Below are 9,735 nucleotides of genomic sequence, written 5' to 3' on the forward strand. Positions count from 1 at the left end.
CACTTGTCCGGGTTGCCAGCCCCATCCCCAATGCGGGGCGTGCAGGAGGCAGCTGATCGATGATTGTCTATCATTGATGTTTCTATCTCTCCCTCTCCCTTCCTTGCTGAAATCAATAGAAATGTATTTTTAAAAAGAAAGAAAGGAAGAAGGGAAGGCTTCAGGTGTGCCTTCAGTGGAGGCTGTGGGCAGGGGAAGCTGTAGGTAGACCTGTTAGAAGCAGGGCATCCCATGCCATTGGCCAGCCATGTCTGGCTTTCTCTGGTTGCTTCTAAATTGGAAGCAGGGACAACAATTAGGGCAGCTGTGAGTTACTAATCTTGTTCTGGCCATTCGGGGCCACCTGCCAGAGAAGTTACTGTTTAGCTTCCTGGGTTGGTACTGAAGCCGGCAATCTGGCTTTCTGGAAGTTGAAGGCTGCCTTCCCAGGCTGATTATCGTAGATAAGAGGTGGTTTTTCTAGGCAGGCGGCTGCTTCAGGCTGTGGGTCAGAGTCCTGTACATTCAGCCTCTCAAGTAAAACACTATGAAAATAAGTTATATGAATAATGAAGTTTAAAAATGCAATATACTAAATATAAGCCCAAATTTATTGGCTTCAGCAGACATAAAATTACTCTTTAACATGGCTATTAAAGTTTATAAATACTGCTGAAACCGGTTTGGCTCAGTGTATAGAGCGTCGGCCTGCGGACTCAAGGGTCCCAGGTTCGATTCCGGTCAAGGGCATGTACCTTGGTTGCGGGCACATCCCCAGTAGGGGGTGTGCAAGAGGCAGCTGATCGATGTTTCTAACTCTCTATCCCTCTCTCTTCCTCTCTGTAAAAAATCAATAAAATATATATATTTTTAAAAAGTTTATAAATACTTCCAATTTTTTTTGCTTACCTTGTTACCAACTCTCACTAGTTCTGAAACATTCCTCCGAGCAGCACTGCCTGAGTGGGTTTTTAAACCACTGAGACTTTAAGAGGAATCCCCTAGAGCCGTGGTCGGCAAAGTGTGGCTAGCGAGCCACATGCGGCTCTTTGGCCCCTTGCGTGTGGCTCTTCCACAAAATACCATGGCCTGGGCGAGTCTATTTTGAAGAAGTGGCATTAGGAGAAGTTTAAGTTTAAAAAATTTGGCTCTCAAAAGAAATTTCGATCGTTGTACTGTTGATATTTGGCTCTGTTGACTAATGAGTTTGCCGACCACTGCCCTAGAGAAAAGTTGGTTCAGTGATGGATGCTGCCTCCTTAAAAGCGCAAACATGTACAGAACAGACCACACAGAGGCCAGGCCTTGGAGAGAAACTTAGAAATCAACGGTACAGAAGTCAGTCCAGTTACCATGATGGCAAGTTTGTGGTGTAATGGCTAGACGAAACTTGAAAATAAGGAAGTGGTGGTTGAAATCAAACATCATGCCTCTCCCAGCTCCCCTACCATCACCTTCTTTAGTTCCTCAGCACTAGGGCACTAAGCCTCAGGCTGTGTTTCTTCACATGTGTAAGTGGAGCTCTTCAGGTTACAGCTTTTAAAAATTCCATGTTCTTAATCCAGACCGCGGACCAGTCACAAACTTTTACCACCTCCTTTTTCTTTAAAACAAAGCTAGTAGGGGTGACAGTATCATAGAGGTATTGGAAAGACTAAATGAGAAGATTTGCAAAGCACTTGGCACAGTGAGGATATCTGAATTGACTGCTGTAAGCTAAATTGTGACAGAATGTGGTTGCCTTTAACCGAAATTCTCTGTGCTTTCTTTTTTAATTGAATTTATTGGGGTGACATTGGTAAATAAAGTTGTATAAGTTCCAGGTGTATAATTCTATAATACATCATCTGTATGTTGTATTGTGTTCACCACCCCAAGTCACATCTCCTCTCTCGACATTTATCCTCCCTTTACCCTCTCCTACCTCTCCCCACCCCTCTTTCCCTCTGGTAATCACCATACTGTTGTCTATCAATTTTGGTTTATCTTTTTGGCTTAATCCCTTCACCTTTTTCACCCAGCCCTGCAACTCCCCTCCCATCTGACAGCTATCAGTCTGTTCTCTGTGAGTCTGTCTCTATTTTGTTTATTTTGTTCATTAGATTCGACATATGAGTGAAATAATATGGTACTTGTCCTTCTCTGACTGGCTTATTTCACTTAGCATAATACTCTCCAGATCCATCCATGCTGTTGTAAAAGGTAATATTTCCTTTTTTTTTACGGCCTAGTAGTCTGTGCTTTTTGGTGAGCTGTTAAATAGAAAATTTGGCAGTTTCTATAAGAGGTAAGTCTCTTGGAGACTATTCCTAACACTGCAGCCAGAGTGACCCTTTAAAAATGTTTCCTCTGCTCACAATCCTGTGATGGTTCTGCATTTCACTCAGAGAAAAAAACAAAGTCTTTCTGTTCTCTGCCTCCTTTTACCTCAACCTCATCTACTACCAGCTCCTGTCTCATGTTTGTTCACTCTGCCTCAAATGCTGTTTCCCCAGAGAGCTACACAGCCTATTCCCTCACCTCAATTTTGGTCAAAAGGCCCCTTTCTCCATATCTTGCTATGTGCATCTCTCCCACCTGCATCTGGCTGTTCCTGAGTTATATCCTCTTATAATCTACTAGAGGCCCAGTGCATGATTAAATCATGCATGTGTAGGGTCCCCTACACGCTTTCGCTTTCTATCGCAGGGGAGCTGGGTGCCTGTCCACTGGTGCACCAGGCCTTTCAGAAGCCTCCGCCAAAGCGTGGGAGCTGGGTGCCTGTCCGCTCTGGCACCAGGCCTTTCAGAAGCCTCTGGCGTGGCGGAGGCTTCTGAAAGGCCTGGTACCGGAGAGGACAGGCACCCAGCTCCCCCGCTTTTGATCGTCCGCGGCGGGACATGAGCTCGCTGCCCCAGAGGCCCCTTCTGTGCCACAGCACAGCCATGGCGCAGACGCTGAGCTCGAGCCACTGCTGGCGACGCGAGCTCAGCGTCCCGCCGGCCCAATCAAGCCACCCCCGGCCACCCCGAGTCCCGCCCCCCCCCCCCCGCGCCTCCTGGCCAATCGTGGGCATAGCGAATGTATGGTCAATTTGCATATTTGTCTATTATTAGGTAGGATTGGTAATCTAGTAAGTAAAATATTTCTCTGAGTTCAGTGAGCCATTCTACCAAATTAATCAAACATAAGGAAGCCATTGGAACCTACAATCTATAACGGTGGGTTAGAAGCCCAGGTGACAGCCTGGAATTGCAGTTGGATTCTGAAGTGAGGGTCGGGGAGCAGTCTTGTAGGACAGAGCCCTTATTATATGGAATCTGATGGTCTGTCTGGTAGAAGAGTTGAGTTAAATTGTAGGACACCCAACTGGTGTCTGAGAATTGCTCAGTGGTGTAGGGAAACACGACCCCCCCCCCCCCTCAGCATACATGAACACATCATAATTGGGTGACATAATCTTAGCTGAAATCATGAAACATTTTCATGAAATTTAATTGAAATAAGAATTTTAAAAGTCACAGGGATACCAAACCCAGGTTCAGCTTCCTGTTGCTTCAAAGCCAAGACTCAAGAGACAGGTGCTGATGTAAGGAAAGAGAGTTTATGCAAGTGCTGGCAGCTTAAGAACATGGGGACCCTCGTCCCAAAGACCAGCTTAACATCTCCATGCAGGCAGAGGTTTGTATAAGGACGGAGAAGGAACAGAGAACAAGTGGGAATGGGGGGATTGAAAAACTCTCTACAAGCAAACCAGCAGAGTCTCTTCTGATGAGGACCTCAAAACTGGTCAGCAATGGGCTGGTGTGTGTCACCCTGGTTTTTGGCATCCTGGTTCTACTTCATCCTCGTTCTACAGTTGAAGGTCAACAAATCTCCCAGCGCTGGAATGTCTGAAGGTTGGAGTCTGCATCCTTTGAAGTTAGTTCCTAGGATGCTTATACAAACATGCTCTTTATCTACAAGTTACATATTGGTCAGAGTCAGCATTTACAGACACATGTCACAAGAATGGTGGGTGGGTTACAACAGGTGCACTTCGTGTGAATGCACTTGCTGTCCATTTGTGGCTTGAGACACTCCTTACTACCTTGGAACCTGACTGCCCTCTAGTGGTTAATGGTTCTTATTAAATTTGGAAATAATAGTACTGCTAGTCAATCAAATCTCAAGGTCTAAAAGGATTCAAAGGTTAGCCATCCCATTAAGTGCAGTGTAGAGAGCTAGATTTCATGATATGAAGACAGAAGAATATATTTAGGAATGGCATTACATCTTTCAATTACTAAATTCACTTGTGATAGGATATAAATTATCAAATAACATTAACCTCAACATCTTGTCCATCCTTTTCCAAAAGATAAGGAAATGGAGACCCAGTGAGGTTATAGCTGAGGCAACTGTCTTCATTTTCAGTAGTAACTAAAATTAATATAGTAAAAAAATCCATCACAGCATGATTGGCGAATACGTATATAAATTCAGGGAATTGATGTATCAAATCACTTCTCGAAGACATCTGAAGAGAAACATCTGGGTGGTCCTGGATGCTCATCTTTTTCTTCATTTTAGTCATTTGACAGAGAACTGGCTCAGCCAGTCTGAACTGGCTCACTCAATGGGCAGATACCAGCCATGGGACTCCAGAGGCTCCAACTTTCTGATCAGGTGGCATTCCTTTAGCGTCATAGCAGTTCTCTACTTCAACTCACGAGACCTCATCACTGTAAATATGCAAATAAGGGCACAGGAGCTCTGCTTCACTGGCATGTTGGCCACAGTGCATGCAGATTCTCTGTGCCTGGCCTAAGCTTGGGATAATTAGATTTGGGAGTTTGCCTGCACTCAACTACTTTCTACTTAAAAGTTTTTCCTCTAATAAACCCTATTTTATACCTACATCATTTGGCACTAGTGATGTGTTTTCATGACCCCTTTTCAGGATGCATCACTGTATACAGGAATGTCCTATTAGAGGCAAGGGACAAAACTGGTAGCATGTCTATTCTGTAGATGTGATTGTGGACTTCCAATACAGCCCTGGGGTTTGACGGGGGACCTCAGGCCACACCCCCGCCCCGTCACCAGGCCAGTGGACCTCAGGCCATGCCCCCCCTCGCCCCCCCGTCCCCCGCCCAGCGCTGGGCTAGGGGGCCTCAGGCCGTGCCTCCTGCCTGGCAGGGCTTGACAGGGGAACCTCAGGCTGCACCCCTGCCCCAGCACTGGACCTGAGGCTGTGCTCCTAGCTCAGCGGGTCTGGATGGGGGACCTGAGGCTGTGCTCCCCCCATCCAGACCTGGCAGGGCTTGACAGAGATGGGCCCGGCCAGGTCTAGTCTCGTGCGATTTTGAGGTGCACGGTATGGGCGGGGATTTGACTCTGGGTCCTGCGGCATGCCCCAGACTCTAACAGGAGAAAGATTTTCATATACACTTTACTAATTTTCTTTCATCTCTGACACATTATAGAGAAAGAGCAAATAGCAATATTAAAATATTTCCTCTAATTAATTCCCTTTTAATGTGCACAAATGTTGTGCACTGGGCCACTAGTTATAAAATAGGTGCAGAAATTTCCAAATGCAGTGGCGATCAAACAGGGTACCTGTAAAAGAGAGGGGCTCCAGGGCTGCAGATCTCTGAAAGAGCCAGCAAAACGCACCTCTGCCAGGTGTTTTTAAAATCAGGAACAGATGTTGGAGTTTGCCAAATTATTTTGTGGATATGTAGAGATAATCATATGGCTTTTCATATGTACTTTGTTAATATGGTGAATTACATTGATTTTTATCTTGCCCATATCAGGGAAGTTTTCTGTCATTATTTCTTCTAACAGGTTTTCTATTCCTTGCTTCTCTTCCTCTCCTTCTTTTATCCCTATTATTCGAAGGTTGTTTCGTTTTGCGTTGTCCCGAAGCTCCCTTAGGCTCTCCTCTTGCTTTTTAAGTCTTCTTTCCAGTTGCTGCTGTGTTTGTGTGTTTTTTCCTACCTTGTCTTCTAATTCGCTGATGCGGTCCTCAGCCTCTTCTACTCTACTCTTTAAGCCTTCCATTGTGTTCTTTATTGCAGCTATGTCGTTCTTCATCTCCTCTTGGTTTCTTTTCATGTTGGTGACATTTTCATTCAGCTCCTTATAGCTCTCATTGAGTTGTGTGTATTTGTCATACATCCGTTTAAACATCCTTATAACGAATACTCTGAATTCTTTCTCTGTTAAGCTGCTAGCCTCAAGTTCATTTAACTCCCTTTCTGGTGATTCTTCCTGTTTCTTCCTTTGAGAATTTCCTTTCTGTCTCCCCATGTTTTCCTGTAATGTTTTAATTGTAGTTCCAATTGCTTTGCTACCCAGGATCTTTTGGTGATGGTGCTACTGGTATAATCTCTCAGTTCTCCTGGGCTTGGTAATCTAGTGTAGCTCCCTACTTGAGCTACTTGGGTTCTCTTGATGTAGGCCTGGAAGCTTGAGAGGCACAACTGTGATGTCTAAAAGTCAGCAGCTATGGAGTGGAGTGTCCCAGTTTTTGCTGTCTTGCACCCTTAGTTGAAATCGCGCGTGTCCAGTGGGAACTCACAGTGGCACCCAGGAACCGTCAGTTGGGAGAGCTCCCAGTGGCTCCCACTAGCACCCTGTGTGTAGATGGGCTCAGGGTGCCTGCCTGTTGTAAATTCCCTTCTGTGGAGGTGTGTTTGCAGGCTCACAGCTCTGACGCACTTTGAGGGACTCTGGCACTGAAGTTAAACAGCTAGGGTGTATGTGGGAAGTTATTCAGGAGAAAGGAGTTCAGAGTTTTTGCTGTGGGGCAGCGCGTCCTAGGCTGTACAGAATCACTCCCAGCAGGGGCTCAGAGCAGCTCCCCAGAGAACCCTGTGGATATATGGGCTCGGGGCACCTTTCCTTGCTGTGGCTGTGAGTTTGCCAGCTCTAGAGTGTGCGCGAACTGGTGGCGCACCCGCCGGCGCACACCTCTGACGCAATTTGAGAGACTCTGGCACTGAAGTTAAACAGCTAGGGTGTACGTGGAAAGTTATTCAGGAGAAAGGAGTTCAGAGTTTTTGCTGTGGGGCAGCGTGTCCTTGGCTGTACAGAATCACTCCCAGCAGGGGCTGAGGGCAGCTCCCCAGAGAACCCTGTGGATATATGGGCTCAGGGTGCCTTCCCTTGCTGTGGCCGTGAGTTTGCCAGCCCTTGAGTGTGCGCGAACTGGTGGCGCACCCGCCGGCGCAAAGCTCTGAAGCCCCCTGGCACTGAAGTTGCACTGCAGGGGTGTCCCTGGGCAGTTATTTAGGAAGAGGCAGTTCAGAGATTCTACTGTAGGGCCGTGCACCCTTGACTGTGCAGAATCACCCCCTCAGGGGCTCTCAGTGGTTCCCAAGCACTGCCTGGGTAGTGGACTGCCCGGGTGCCTATGGGCTGGGGACGCGGCGAGTCCTGAGTTCCGGCGCTGGGGAGGGGGCGGTTGTACTTACTGCTTTCACTGGCGCACTTTTGGAGATGGAGGTCTCAGGGTTCACGCTTCTGCAGCTGGGGTGGCAGGTCTTCTACCAGAGTGGCTGTAGTGACCAGGTTTGCTTCCGAGACCAGACTAGGTGGTGGTGAGTTTAGGATTCTAGTCTCTAGCAGTTCCGTTCTTAAAGATGGCGGGGTCTCTGTCTACATTGATTTTTAGATGTTAAACAAATTGTGCATTCTTGGAATAAACTCCACTTAATCATGATATATTGTTTTTATTTATTGGTGGATTTTATTTACTAAGATTTTGTCTATAAATTTTGCATAATTTTTATGAGGGATAATGTTTTGTAGTTTTCTTTAACTTGTAAAGTATTTAGGGTTTTAAAAATTGATTTTGAGAGAGAGAGAGAGAAACATCGGTTTGTTGTTCTACTTATGTATGCATTCATTGGTAGATTCCTGTATGTGCCCTGACTGGAGAACCAAACCTGCAACCCTGGCTCCTCGGGATGACACTCCAACCAACCGAGCCACCCGGCCAGGGCCTTTATTTGCTTTTAGTATCAGAACAAGTTGGTTTTTGGTTTTGACTCAGAACAAGTTGGGAAATGTTGCCTCCTCTTCTGTTTTGTGGAGCAGTCTGTGTAGAGTTGGTGTTATTTCTTCCGTGAATGTTTGGTAGAATACACCAGGGAAACGTTTGGGCCTAGAGTTTTCTTTTTGAGGAGGTTTTAAACTATATATGCAATGTCCTTAACAGATAAAGGGCATTCAGGGTATCTGTTTCTTCCTGATTAAGCTTTGATAGTTTAGGTTGTTCAAGACATTTTTCCATTTCATTTAACTTTAAATTTATTGTCATAAAATCCTTTATAATGTACCCTTACTATCCTTTTAGTGACTGGGGATTTGTAGTTTATGTCCGACACTGATGTCACCTCTTTCATTTATAATATTGGTAATTTGTATCTGCTCTTTTTTCTTAATCTGTCTGGCAAGAGGTTTATCAATTTAATCGATCTTCTCAAAGAACCAGCTTTTCATTTCATTGATTTTCTATATTATTTTTCTATTTCCTATTTCATTGATTTCTACTCTGATCTTTATTCTTTCCTTTCTTTAGCTTTGTATAGTTTATTTTATTCTGTTCTAAATTATAAAGTGGAAACCACTCAGACTTTTTTTTCTTTACTTTATAAATTTCCCCCTAAGTATGATTTTAACAGCATCCCACAAATTTTAGTATGTTGTGTTTTCATTTTCACTCAGTTCAAAATACTTTCTAATTTCCCTTTGATTTCTTTATTGACCCAACAGTTATTAAGAAGTGGATTATTTACTTTTCAGATACTTGAGGAATTTTGCAGAGATTCTCCTGTGTTTTTTTTTTTGTTTGTTTGTTTTTTAATCCTCACCTGAATATATGTTTTTATTGATTTTAGGGAGAGAATTAAAGAGAAATATCAATGTGAGAGAGAAACATAAATTGGCTGCCTCCCATACGCAACCTCATAGGGGATCGAACCTGCAACCCAGGTATGTGCCCTGACCAGGAATGGAAATAGCAATCGTGTACAGGATGAGGCTCCAACCAACTGAGCCACCCAGCCAGGGCCTGTTTTTTATTTTTAATTTAATTTCATTGTGGTTAAATTATATACTTATGATTTGAATTCTTTTGAAGCTATTGAGAATTGTTTATAGTTTATCTGATTAAATGCCCCAGGTATTCTTAAAGTAAATCCTGCTGTTATCAGGGGAGGATTTGATACACATCAATTAGGATTTGGTACACATTGATTCTATCATTTAAGTCTTCTGTATCCTTACTGATTTTGTCATGTGAGATAAGGCTGCAGAGCAGTGAAGGTCACATGCAGAAGGCCAAAGGAGCGTGGACCAAGTGTGGGCAGTGGAGAGGTGACTCAGATCAGAGACCTGGAAGCGGGAGGGACTTGGAGGCAGGAGGACCTCTTTGGAGGTGCTAGGAAGACCTTGCAGAGGGAGGAAGAGAAGAATTTGGGCAGCTGAGAGAATACGAGAGGTCACAGCTAACTTGGGCTTCGGATTTGAACATCTTGGATATGGAGGAAGCCAGTATGGAGCAGGTTTGAGAACTTGCTATTTTCAATTGCAAGTAGACTGAGCTTGAGGTGACCAAGATCTGTGTATGATGGCAATGTCCAGGAGCAGTTATAGGTTGTGTGTCATGTAAAAATGCAAAGCTACAATGTTAGAGACATTGTAAAAACAAAATCTAGGATATCCAATCACATCCTGAACAAAGTACATAAAGATAATTACCTCCACCTGAGGTTAGATTTT

Source organism: Cnephaeus nilssonii (genome assembly GCF_951640355.1).
Source record: "Cnephaeus nilssonii genome assembly, chromosome: 7".
Lineage (NCBI taxonomy): Eukaryota > Metazoa > Chordata > Mammalia > Chiroptera > Vespertilionidae > Cnephaeus > Cnephaeus nilssonii.